This window comes from Ictidomys tridecemlineatus, chromosome 3 (genome assembly GCF_052094955.1).
Source record: "Ictidomys tridecemlineatus isolate mIctTri1 chromosome 3, mIctTri1.hap1, whole genome shotgun sequence".
In the NCBI taxonomy this organism is placed as follows: Eukaryota; Metazoa; Chordata; class Mammalia; order Rodentia; family Sciuridae; genus Ictidomys; species Ictidomys tridecemlineatus.
Window position 1 is genome coordinate 108,240,456 of NC_135479.1, and position 13,222 is coordinate 108,253,677.

The window sequence follows — 13,222 nt, forward strand, 5'->3', positions numbered from 1 at the left end:
TATCTTAAATAGCTCATGTATCCATCTTAAATGATATTATCCTTTTCATTTATTAAGAATTTCCTTTTTGGAATTATAGATATACTTTTAATCTTCACTCTGAATTTCATACAAATTACCAAACCATATCATATCTTTCTGAACTCATTTATTTCAACTTGCTGAAATGGGATCAAACTAAATGAAGTGCTTTCCTTCTAGAAATTTGTTTTGACATTTTATGAATCTGATATTTCTATCTTTTTCCTCTATCTAAATTCTCTCTCCACTTTTAGTTCTTTCCTAAAATCTATTTTATACCCTGTCTTGGTTGCTATCTCTTAGGGTTTAAATGCCAGTTCTGATGTGCTAATCGTCCACTAATCATCCACTGTGGAAAATATCCAACCCACACTTAGATTCAAAGATTATGTAATATATTTAGCTTCTTTGTTCTCCTAACATCTGTCACCATGGAAATGATCTAAAATCGTTAAAGTTGAACAAACTTGCTTAAATCCATACATAATAGACTATAAAAACTATATCACCCCCTTTTAGGATCCCTTGTAGTAAGGTGTTCATTTACACACTAATATTTATTGATGCCAGAGTCTGCTATAAATTTTGGAATGCACCTTTTAATGAAGCAGAGGAAAAAAATAATAAGATTGCCTTCATCCATTTATATTTCTGAGAAATGAAACAGATTAAAAACTACAAATATGAGGGTCATGTGGTGGCTGGGCCAGGGAAATGGAGGCTTCAGGAGAGAGCGAGCCTTCAGAGGGTGGAAGTAACACAGAAGAAGCATTTATGAGCTTTTACAGTGAGGTGAAACAAATAGTGAAGAGAGATTCAGTTCTGATATCCAAAAATCAGATTGAAAGATTGACCCACCCCAGTTCCTCTTATTTCAACTTGAACCCATTTGAGGTTCTTCAGATAGACCTGGAAGTAACAGATGAAAACATAAAAAAGAGGCTTTGGCAGTTGTCCATATTAGTGCATCCTAGCAAAAATCAAGGTGAGGCTGATAGAGCACAAAAGGTGCTGTGGACAAAGCATACAAGTTATTCCTGGATCAGGAACAAAAGAAGAGGACCCTGGAGTTAACTCAGGCAGGAAAAGAATATGTGGGATATACTGTGAAAGAGCGGGGGGGAAAAAAAGCAATTAAAGAAGGAAGGAAAACCTGGAAATGTAGAGGAAGATGATCCTGAGCTGTTCAAACAAGCAGTTTATAAACAGACCATGAAACTCTTTGCTGAGCTGGAAGTTAAAAGAAAAGAGAGAGACGTCAAAGAAATGCATGAAAGGAAACGACCAAGGGAAGAGGCGATTGAGGCTCAAGAAAAAGCCAAATGAGAAAGGGAGTGGCAGAAAAACTTTGAGGAAAAGTCGAGATGGTTGGGTGGACAGCTGGCAAAACTTCCAAGCAAATATAAAGGGGAAGAAAGAGAAGAAAATCGGATCTTCCTGAGACCACTGAAAGTAAAAATGGAACAGCTGAGTGACCCTCCCTGGGTCACAGCTACAGAAGCTCCCCCCAGCTCTCTCCTTCCTGCTCTAAAGACTCATTCTTTTCCCCCCACCTGTACCCCAACATAGAATAGTTTTTGCTTTTTAGTCTATTTTGTTTTTAATACAATTGAATATCAATCAGAATAATTCTTTTGTAAATTGAAATGAGAGGCTCTGTTTAAAAAAGACTCCCCCGACCCATTACCCTTAGAACAACCAGGATTGAGAGGTGCCTCCATTAGTGCTGTCTTCTTTCCCACAGCCTGTAACTTAATGCTTTGTACTTCACTGAATTGTGAAGGTTAGAAACTCCATGCATAGTTTGTGGAAATCATCTAATGAAAACATATTGCTTACAGTGGTGTTGCCGTGACTTCAGAGACAAGACTGGGCTGCATTAGGAAGCCCCTTTGCTTCACTTGTTTCTGGGTGTGCCATCTTTTGAAGCCCCAAATCAGAAAAGGAAGGCAGTGTGGGCATACAGAGCAGTCATTGGATGCCCTGAAGTCCTCTGTATTTCACATGTGCCCTTCTGTCTGACTGACCAATCACTGTGGCATGAAGTGCTGAGCCCCTTTCAAACCTGTTCCAAAGAGCTTCCTTCCAGTACCATTGTGTCCTAGCCTGTCTGCATTTGTTAGTTGTAATATTCTTTATGTATAATAAATCTTTATACCCACCACCCCCAAAATACAAATGTGATAAATAGCTAAATTATATACCATCTTAGAATGTAATGAGAGCTATGAAAAAAATAAAATTAAACTCATTGAAGGTTTATGAGAATATATGTATGTGCTATGTGCTAAAATTGCAAAAACTATCAGGCTATGCCTATTGCAAATGATGATATTTGAGTCAACATTTCAGGAGAATATAACCTCTTTTATTTAACTCATATTGAAGTAACCAGACAACTGATCAGTGAAATTATAATTCAATATACTCAGCCAGTAGAAAATGCGTATCTGGAAGGCAGACATAAATAAGAGAATTTGCAGTTACTTTAAATGTAAGTTATAAACTCCGTTTTTGCAATCATCTTTTTCTTCGCCTGTTAGGAAAATTATACCTTTTGTTTCCTTGATCTTAGATTGTGTCTCTTGCTAGAAAAATTTAAAGTTCATGGATCTCATTTCTGGAGAATGAGCACTTTGTACTAAAACAAATTGCTCTAGTTGCCTAGATTCTTCCAATAAATTAAGAATAGGAGTTTAAGCCGAATAAACAAAGGGAAATTAAGTTCATAAGAGAAATTTCACAAATATAAGTCTATGGAACAATTATAAATTTTATATATAATAGTTTAATCAGAATATTTGGCTTCATTTCAACACCAGGTGATATCAATCACTGGAGAAAATTGTGCAACTTAATTGTATTTAGTAGTATTTTTCCAATGTAGCATGTGATTTCTCACATTAAATTTAAATGTTCTAATTCACAGCCAGGGGTGATGGCACATGCCTGTAATCTTAGCTACTTGGAAGTCTGAGGCTGGAAGATGGCAATTTCAAGGACAGCCTGGGCAACAAAGTAAAGCCTTGTCTCAAAATAAAATTTTAACAGGGGATGGAGATATGGGGTGTAGTATAGTAGAAGAGCGCTACTGGTTTCAAACCTCACTGGAAAAAGAAACTAATATACAAGTTAAATTGAATTTTAAATTAATAACCTGATCATCTTTGTCTGAATTGTGTGTGAATAAGGCAATCCAACTGACACTGTATGTTTCAGTGATTAAATCAAATAGGAACATTTTGTTATATTAAAGATCAAAAGATTAATTTTTTATTTTGTGAATTGCTTTTCTGAGTAATTAATATTGTTTGTGTTATACACAATTGTTATTACACTTTCTGTGAGTCTCAGTATAAACTTTCATGACTAGAGTTACTTCCTTAATTATTTGTTATAATTAATATTATTATTTATTAATTAATTTTGTTGTTGTTGTTTTGGGGATTGAATCTACGGGCACTTAACCACTGAGTTAATATCGCCACCCTTTTATTTTTATTTTTTATTTTTGCTAAGTTGCTTAGGGTCTCACTAAGTTGTTGACATTGGCTTTGAACTTGAGATCCTCCTGACTCAGCTTCCTGGTCCTGTTCCTGAGATTGCAGGCATGTGCTGCCCATTAATTTTTAAAACAATTCTATTTGTCAGTTTCAAGAGCTTTTACAATACATCCTGCAGGGTCAGTTCACATTTGTTTCCTGAGTTAGAGCAGAAAGTACCAAATGGCTAAGTAATTTCAGAAATGGCAAAAATTACCAAAACTTGGAAATGTTACAATTTATTTCAATCATATTATATTAGTCAAAAATACATACAGGTAAAAAATATACTAACATTTGGAAATGATAACTTGCAATCATATTTCAATGTGGCAATCAGGAACATATTTTAATAATCTTCTAATTAAAATTATTATTTTTAAAATTTCCTCAAGATTTTTGAGATAATATAATGAATAATCTTTTGCAAAAATGTAGGTTGTGGTTTATTTTAGGCTTGTCAACCATTGTTGATTTATTATAATATTAATAAAATAAGTTGAGATATTTTAGGTTTTTAAATGATGTCTTTAACAAATAGCATGACAACTTTATTCTATTCTCAATGTCCTTGAATATCCACTCTTTCTTTGGCTATACAACACATGAAATAATACTATCTATGAAAAACTATGTCATTCCTTAGAACATTTATATAAAAATTTTAAAGTAAAAATTTTTACTCTATGATTTGTAAGAAAGCTCATGAAAATTGAAGTTAGAAAACTTGAACCAAAAGCCTTGTTGGATTTAATATATATATTATAATTTACATATGTAGTTACATATACATATGCACACACACGCATTTCTTTTTACACAAAAAATGATGGTTTACCAATGGTCTTTTCTAATTGAAGATAGTCAAATTGAAACTAAAGCTCATATGAAAAAAAAAATGTGCAAGCACAGCTGGGCATACACTGAAAGGGTAAAGATATAAGGAAGTCAATAGCCTTTCCAGATATTACATCATACCATAAAGACTCTAATTAAAATAATGTGTCATTGGCACACAAATAGTGTAGTGAATCCAGAATAGACTGACTCATGTAGGCATGTAATATATCATAAATAACAATATAAGAACTATACACATACATGATTAATACTGTTCAATTACTTGATTGTAATTTAATATGTATTATATTACCTTTGCAAAAAGAAATGCAAAGATCTTTTTTACAGACATCTGGATAGCTATTTAGAGAAAAATGGATAAGTGCCTCTTATGTTCACTAGCTTTTTTATTTTCTATTTTAATTCACTGATCCTGTCATTTGCTGTTCTTCTATAATAATGCATTTTTCTTAACTTTCTTTAGTTTTCCATTGGTCATTACTCAATTTCACTTTTGTTTCTAAACAACATTATTCTGTTTAAAATTTTGACCCAATTTTAAGATACATTTCAGAAATGGTTAGCTAATATGTTATAAACCAGGCAAAAACAACTAATAATATCCAAATAGAAATACCACATATTTAATCAGTGCTCAACAGTGAACATTGTATTTAGGGATATTTCATTAGTTACATGAAAAATGATATATTTTATGCAGTCTAACTGAAATTGTGCACTATTTCAAAGTTGCAGTGTAATTTAAAAATTGAAAAGCTGTCAATTTCAAGTAAACTTTAAGCAATGCATTTGTAAAACTGCTTGTGCCCTTGACATTCATCTCTCTTTGCTAAGGTTTATTTCTCATGTTCTTTTTTTGTATAGCTTATCCTAAAAGAAATATTAATGTCCATAGAGTTTGAATAAGAGCTTAAAATATCATGGATTCTATTTGATTTGCATTAGACAGTCAGGATTCTACTTTGTGCTTCTGTTTGTTTGAACCATATTATTAACAATACTTTCCTAACAGTGCTACAATGATTCTATTATTTAGGAATAAAAGAGAAATAAGAAACTCTTCCATATCAAGACAGCCTCACATTATTCCTTCCTGAAATGCTAACACTGTACTCCATTTTTATTCATTGCTGAAGATTAGAAATAGGAAATTAAAAGAATAAGATTTACATTATATGTGGAAAAGTTGTAGAAAATATCACTGAAAGCCATCATTAACATATAAGGATATATTTTTGTTGAAGACACTAACTTGGAGCAGTTTGGCTTTTTCTGCTAATTTTAATTACTGCCTTTGTGAGCTCCTTTATAACTGCCAAATTTTCAAGTAATGATGTATTCTGTGATGGCAGTCATCAGGTTGTCATTCATTTTGTGAAGTTTAAACTAATTGGCATTGCTTTCAAGAGCAGCTTGTGAAAAAAAAAATTCTTTAGATAGATGTGTTAGCAGTGGGGAAAAAAAAAAAGCCTCAAACTGTCCAGCAAACAGATGGTTCAATATAAATAAAATAAATTGCATGTTTACCAAGCTGCATGCATTGCCCTGCCATGTGAATGAAGAAAACATTAGAAAATGCTTTTTAAGTATCCAAGGCTAAAGATATGAAGACTGAACATAATTTTAACAAATAAATAAAATAACTATGGATCTTTATAAAAATACAACAAGTATGTAGACAATTTACTATGAGAATTGTATGAATGTCATGTAGATATCAGAATGTTCTGGAAGTTTATATAGTACTTCACATAGGTCCATCAGATACGTATCCCAGGCCTGTATGTGAAACAAGATAGTTACTGATCGTTCAATTAACTGAAGTCATCCAGAAGTACATTGTACTATTCTGCCAGGAACAAGAAGAGAGAAAGTGCAGTTATAGGGAAGAATCAGTGCCAGGAGGTACCTGGGCTCACATGTGTTCCTCATCTTACCTGTGTCCCAATTGCTTACAGTGAGCTCCATTTACTGATCAAAATTCCATTCACTGAGAAACTATTTTTTTTTTTTTAAAATGTGAAACTTAAGGAAAACATTAGTAGACCAATCACTGGTGGTGGTTCTCCAAGTGAGGTCTCATTCATAGTATCATTAACTGGGATTAGAAATGCAAATTACTGAGCTTCAACCTAAGTTTTTAGTGTTATAACTCTGGGAGTGGGCCCAGTACCTGTTCTTTAATAAGCTCTTTGGATTATCGTGATACAAGCTGAATTTTAAAAATCATTGTCCTACAACAAAATCAAAATCAACAAAGAAATTTAAAATTCTTCTAGAAAGTAATGAACAGAACACTGCATAAAACTTTGAGCACTGAAATCTGTACCAAGAGGAAAGCTTATGTGCTCAACTCGTTTTCTATTTTTTTTTTTTTAGGCTCAGTTTCTTAAAAGGCTTATATTTGCTATTTTATAATTATAATTTATATATTAAATATTTAAGGAAGCATAAATTCTTATAAAAAGAATCATATCCCCAAATATTTTTAGAAATATAGCAAATGTTTATGTCAATATGCATAACAGGATATACACATCTACACATATACACACATAATTACATGTGTATGTATCCACACATACATGTACATATGTGTATTTCACATTTAACCTGAAAATAAATCAAGCTTGGTTATTAATACATAAATAAATGTAAAGAATGCTACTTGTTAAAATGGAGTTTATGTAGGCACAATATACATAATGTAAATAGAACTCAATTTTAATTCCCCCAATGCTATTTTTTCTATAACTTTTCCTCCTAATTAAACATTGCATTAAATTATAATTTATGATCTCAGATTTCCTGAGAACAAGTCACCTATCATCTATCTTTGAGAATAATCTAGGCATTATCAGAGTATGGGTAATTCAAGAAAATGAATCTAAGATAATCTTTACTCAAGTTTTAACCGGAATAAATGTTGAACATTTTTTGATGTTAAATTTTTCAAATGTTGAAAAATCTGGTTACAAAATATGCACTTTTTGTTTCCAGGAGAACCTGCAGTGTTACCAAATATATTTTCCTTGTCAGTTGTTGTCTATTTAAATAATAGTTGCTCTCTATATGGTCTGCTTTTGAGGTGCAACGTGTCAGAAGGCTGCCTTGTGAGACTAGACATTATCTGTACACAAATAACGTTAAATATATAATTTTTTCTGTGTAAGTGCTGAGAATTGAACCCAAGGCCTTCTAAAAGCTAAGTACAAACTCTTTCACAAGTTATGCCCAAGCCCTGCATATAAAATATTTTGAGATATAGAATACATATCTACTATGCTTACATTAATAGAGTATTCCCAATTTTGCCACTTTGTTATTGGTACTAAATCACAAGGAATGTTTAATTATATGGAACACAATTAGCAAAATAGGAAAAATAAATCCTCTTGGTGTAAAAACTAATGAATGTTTCAAATCTTAAATTATCTTTTGAGTTATAAAAATAGTAACTTACCTATATTAATTAAAATAGCCATGAATATAAAAAACGGTTACAAGAGCAATTTATGTGAGTAATGTCATTATATAAGTTATGACATATTTAAATAATTAGAAATTCAATAGAAAATTTGATAAGTATAACTGGCACATTATCGATATGTTGTCAAAACTCAATATATTTCAAAGAATATTAAGAAAATGGAAAATGTGACAGAACTTAGATTCTTTCACATATTTTTCTTTCATCTCTATTTTTATGACATACCACTGCCTGCACAGTTAGTAAACTATAAAATTAGTAAATTAGAATTTCAGTTAAGTAGCAAATTAGTAAAATTCACAAAATAATCTAAAGCATAAAATAACTTTCTTAACAAGTTATGTGTCACACTGATTAGATAACAGGACAAGTTGTGAAAAATAAGAATGCATGCCTCTGCTAGTTATTGATGTAGCCTGTGAATAATAAATTCAAATGCACTGAAGTTGTTATCTGAATTAAACATACTTCAAAACTTATCAATTTATCTATATTTTATATAAACTTATTTTAACTGATACACAAAACCATAAAATTGTACATATTTGTAGAAAACTGTGTGATGTTCTGATATACATATACATTCAGTAATGTTTATACCAGAGTATATATTTAAGTTAAATACTGCAAATCTGTGTTCCAAAGAAAATACTCTTAATTTGTTTACTGTTTTCTTTTCCTGCTAAGAATAATGTGGTATTAAATTTTCTTTAAGTACTATGGAAATATAAAAACTTTTAAAGCAATGAATGAATATCAGTATTAAAATAAACTTACCAATAGAAAAAAATAGAAAAATATTATTTTCAAGATGGATATATGAGAAAAGGATGAAGTTTTAAATTAACATAGTTGGTCAATTAAACATGGTTTAAATTTAATATAACAAACTTGGTTAAATCTTAATAAAATATAAATGTATGTACATATATTTCATATTTGTATATTTGTGTAAATATGCACATAAAAATACTCCTTTAAAACCTTGATATTGATATTAATGATATCAATATTTCATGGTTGAAATATAGCCAGTTTTGGAAAGTCATCCTCATTTTGTCAACCATCTATCCATAACAATTTTTTTCCCAACTAGGTGAATTAACTTTACATATTGTCTTCCCATTAATGGTCAAAATCTGTGTACAATTTTCCCACAGAATTGATGGGTTCATATGCCCATCACAGATGGTGGTAATATCACTATCAATGACAATGGAGTCACTCAGTTTGACTGAATATTATGTCTAAACCACCCAGCAAACTAAAATGACATCCTGTCAATTTCTACATCTTACATATGATCAACAATAGGCTATTACAGCAATAATTAAGCAATAACTCCTCATTGAAATGGGAATGCTATTAAATCCAGACAGCAAGGGGAATGTAATAGTGAAAGATTATAAACTACAGTGACTTTCATTTTACCAGGAGTTAAATGTTTAAAGATCAACTAAGGTAATACCAAGAATCCCAATTCTTCCCAATATCTCCACAAAAGTTTTGACATAAATAGTATTTGTTCATGTATATTAGTTTAATATTATTTCTAATAAATTTTAATTCATTAATATGGAAATATTTTCACCAATGGATGCTTTTCATACAAATTTGGATTTATATATAAAAAATAAATTGAAAAAGAATATTCTCACTCAAAATTGATTAGGAAAGGAACTGAGAAACTGTTTTATTCATGTATATACTCTTAAACTGGTCAGTGAACAAAATATTGAATTGCATTTAACCATGCCATCCTCTAATATAATGGTCACTGAATTTAGGCAATTATCATAATCTGTTTTTCATTAAGTCCTTATCCTGCCATTGTTAGTTGTAAAGCATCATAAATCAAACAACTAAATAGGAATATTAGCCAGGATCACAGTTCTCAGGAGCTATCATCAGCAAAGATCAAATACTCAACTTAAATTTTGTATTTTCTGAAAAAGGAGAAAGAGAAATTAAGTAAATTGCTTAGATTAACATACAGAAATATCTTCCTATGCATACATAAAATACCAAAGTTCACACTTTGTGTAACTCAGCTTTTCATTACTGGAATAATATACCTGAGATAATTAACTTTAAAAAGAAAAGATTTCAGGGTTTTTTGTTTATGTATATAAAAATATATATATTTATTTTTTAATTTATTTTTTAGTTATAGGTGTATTTTATATTTATTTGGTGCTGAGGTTCGAACCCAGTGCCTCATGCATATTAGGCAAGCGCTCTACCTCTGAGCCACAATCACAGCCCCACAGAGGTTTATTTATTTTTGTTGTTGTTGTAGATGGACACAATCCCTTTCTTTCTTTCTTTCTTTCTTTCTTTCTTTCTTTCTTTCTTTCTTTCTTCCTTCCTTCCTTTCTTTCTTTCTTTCTTTCTTTCTTTCTTCTTCCCTCCCTCCCTTCCTTCCTTATTCCTTTCTTTTTCTCTTCTTGTTTTTTTTTTTTTTTTTTTTTTTTGCGCTAAGGATTAAACCTAGTGCCTCATACATGCCAGGCAAGCACTCTACCACTGTGCCACAAACCCAACCCCAGTTTTGAAGTTTTGGAGTTTTTTGTTCCATATTCTATCTACCCATTGGACTGGCAAGGAAGTACAATCTAGCTAGAGCATGTGGCAGAGGAAGCTGCTCACCTCATAGATAGACAGGAAACAAAGAAATAGGAAAGATCAGGATTTTCACTCCACCTTTCTAGGGCCTGCCTCCAATCACCTAAGATTTCTTACTAGACCCCACCTCCTAAATGTTCTACCATCTCCTAATAGTATCACACTAAAGACACACCTGAACTTTTGTGGGGACACTTAAGATACAATAAGATACAAATGGTTAAAAAAAGGGGGGGTGCTCTAAAATAGATCATATATTATGCTACAAAGCAACTCTTAGCAAATATAAAAAAGTAGAGATATTACCCTGCATTCCATTAGATCATAATGGAATAAAATCAAAAATCAAAGATAAAATAAAAAATAAAAGCTACTTTAACAGCTAGAGAATAAATAATATGCTACTGAACAAAAAATGGGTTGCAAAAGACATCCAGGAGGAGATTATAATATTCTTGGATATAAATGAGAACACTGCTACAATGTATCAAAATCTCTGGCACACTATGAAGGCAGTACTAAGAGGAGAGTTCATTGCATGGAGTTCATTCCTTAAAAGGATATAAAAATTCAACAAATAAATGACCTGATATTACATCTCAAAGCCCTAGAAAAATAAAAAAACAAATCAACACCAAAAGCAGTAGAGACAGAAATAATTAAAATTAACTGAAATCAATGACTTCAAAACAAACAAAAAAATTGAAAAAATTGACAAAACAAAAATTTGGTTCTTTGAAAAATAAAAATACAATTGACAAACTCTTAGTCATGCTAATAAAGAGTAGGAGAGAGAAAACTCAAATGACTACCATAAATGATGGAAAAAGAAATATCACAACAGACATTACAGAAATACAGATGAGAATTATAAATTATTTTTAAAATCTGTACTCCAAAAATAATAGAAAATATCAAAGGCATCAACAAATTTCTAGAGTCATATGATTTGCCCAAATTGAATCAGGATGATATACACAATTTAAACAGATCAATTGTAAGCAACAAGATAGAAGATAGCATCAGATGCCAACCAACCAAGAAGAGCCCAGTAATGGATGGAGAGACAGCTGAGTTACACAATATCTTTAACAAAGAATTAATACCTATACACTTCAAATTACTTCATGAAATAGAAAAAGAGGAAACACTTCCAAACCTATTCTATGAGACCAATAACACCCTGATTCCAAAAAAAAAATGCAATGACACATCAAAGAAAGAAAATTCCAGACCAATATTTCTAATGAACATAGATGCAAAAATTCTCAATAAAATTCTGGTAAATCGAATACAAAAATATATCAAAAAGATAATGCACCACGATCAAGTAGGGTTCATCCCAGGGATTCAAGGTTGGTTCAACATTAGGAGATCAAAAAATAAAATTCATCACATCAATAGACTTAAATATGAGACTCATATGATCATCTCAATAGATGAAGAAAAAGCATTTGACAAAATACAGCACCCCTTTGTGTTCAAAACACAAGAAAAACTAGGGATAACAGAAATATATCTAACATCATAAAAACTATCTATGCTAAGCCCGGGCCAACATCATTCTAAATGGAGAAAAATTGAAAGCATTCCCTGTAAAAATTGAAACAAGAGAGGCATGCCCTCTTTCACCACTTCTATTTAACATACTTCTTGAAACACTGACCAGAGCAATTAGAAAGATAAAAGAAATTAAAGGGAGGCAGATAGGAAAAGAAGAACTCAAATTACCAATATTTTCCAACAATATGATTCTATACCTAGAAGACCCAAAAAGTTCCTCCAGAAAACTGCTATAACTAGTAAATTAATTCAGCCAAGTTGCAGGATATAAAATCAACACCCATACATCAAAGGCATTTCTGTATATCAGTGACAAATCCTCTGAAAGGGGGAGGAGACATTTACAATAGCCTCAAAAAAAAAAAAAATCCTTGGGAATCAACTTATCAAAAGAGGTGAAAGGCCTCTACAGTGAAAACTACAGAATGCTAAAGAAAGAAATTAAAGAAGACCTTAGAAAAAGGAAAGATCTACCTTTCTTGAGGATAGGCAGAATTAATATTGTCAAAATGACTATACTCCCAAAAGCACTATACAGATTTAATGCAATTCCAATCAAAGTCCCAATGACATTTCTCATAGAAATAATAAAAAAAAACAGTCATGAAATTCTTCTGGAAAAATAAAAGACCAGAATAGCTAAAGCAAGCCTTAGCAAGAAGAGTGAAGCAGTTGGCATCACTCTAACAGATCTTAAACTATACTACAGAGCAATAGTAACAAAAACAGCATAGTATCGGCACCAAAATATACTTGTAGACCAATGGTACAGAATAGAAGACACAGAGAAAAACCCATACAACTACAGTTATCTTATATTAGACAAAGGCGTCAAAAACATATATTGGAGAAAAGATAGCCTCTTCAACAAATGGTGCTGGGAAAACTAAAAATCCATATGCAACAAAATAAAATTACACCCCTATCTCTCACCATGCACAAAACTCAACTCCATAGTCAAGGACCTAGGAATAAAACCAGAGATACTGAACCTATTAAAAGAAAAAAATAGGCCCAAATTTCCATCATGTCAGATTAGGCCTCAACTTCTTTAATAAGAGTCTGATAGTGCAAGAATTAAAACCAATAATCAATAAATGGGATAGATTCAAACTAAAAA

At 31.4% G+C, this 13,222-nt stretch overlaps 1 pseudogene; it reads left to right on the forward strand.

Annotated features, from left to right (window-relative positions):
* The first annotated feature begins 735 nt into the window (after window positions 1-735).
* Window positions 736-1,590, forward strand: LOC101955766 (dnaJ homolog subfamily C member 8 pseudogene; annotated as a pseudogene).
* The last annotated feature ends 11,632 nt before the right edge of the window (window positions 1,591-13,222 follow it).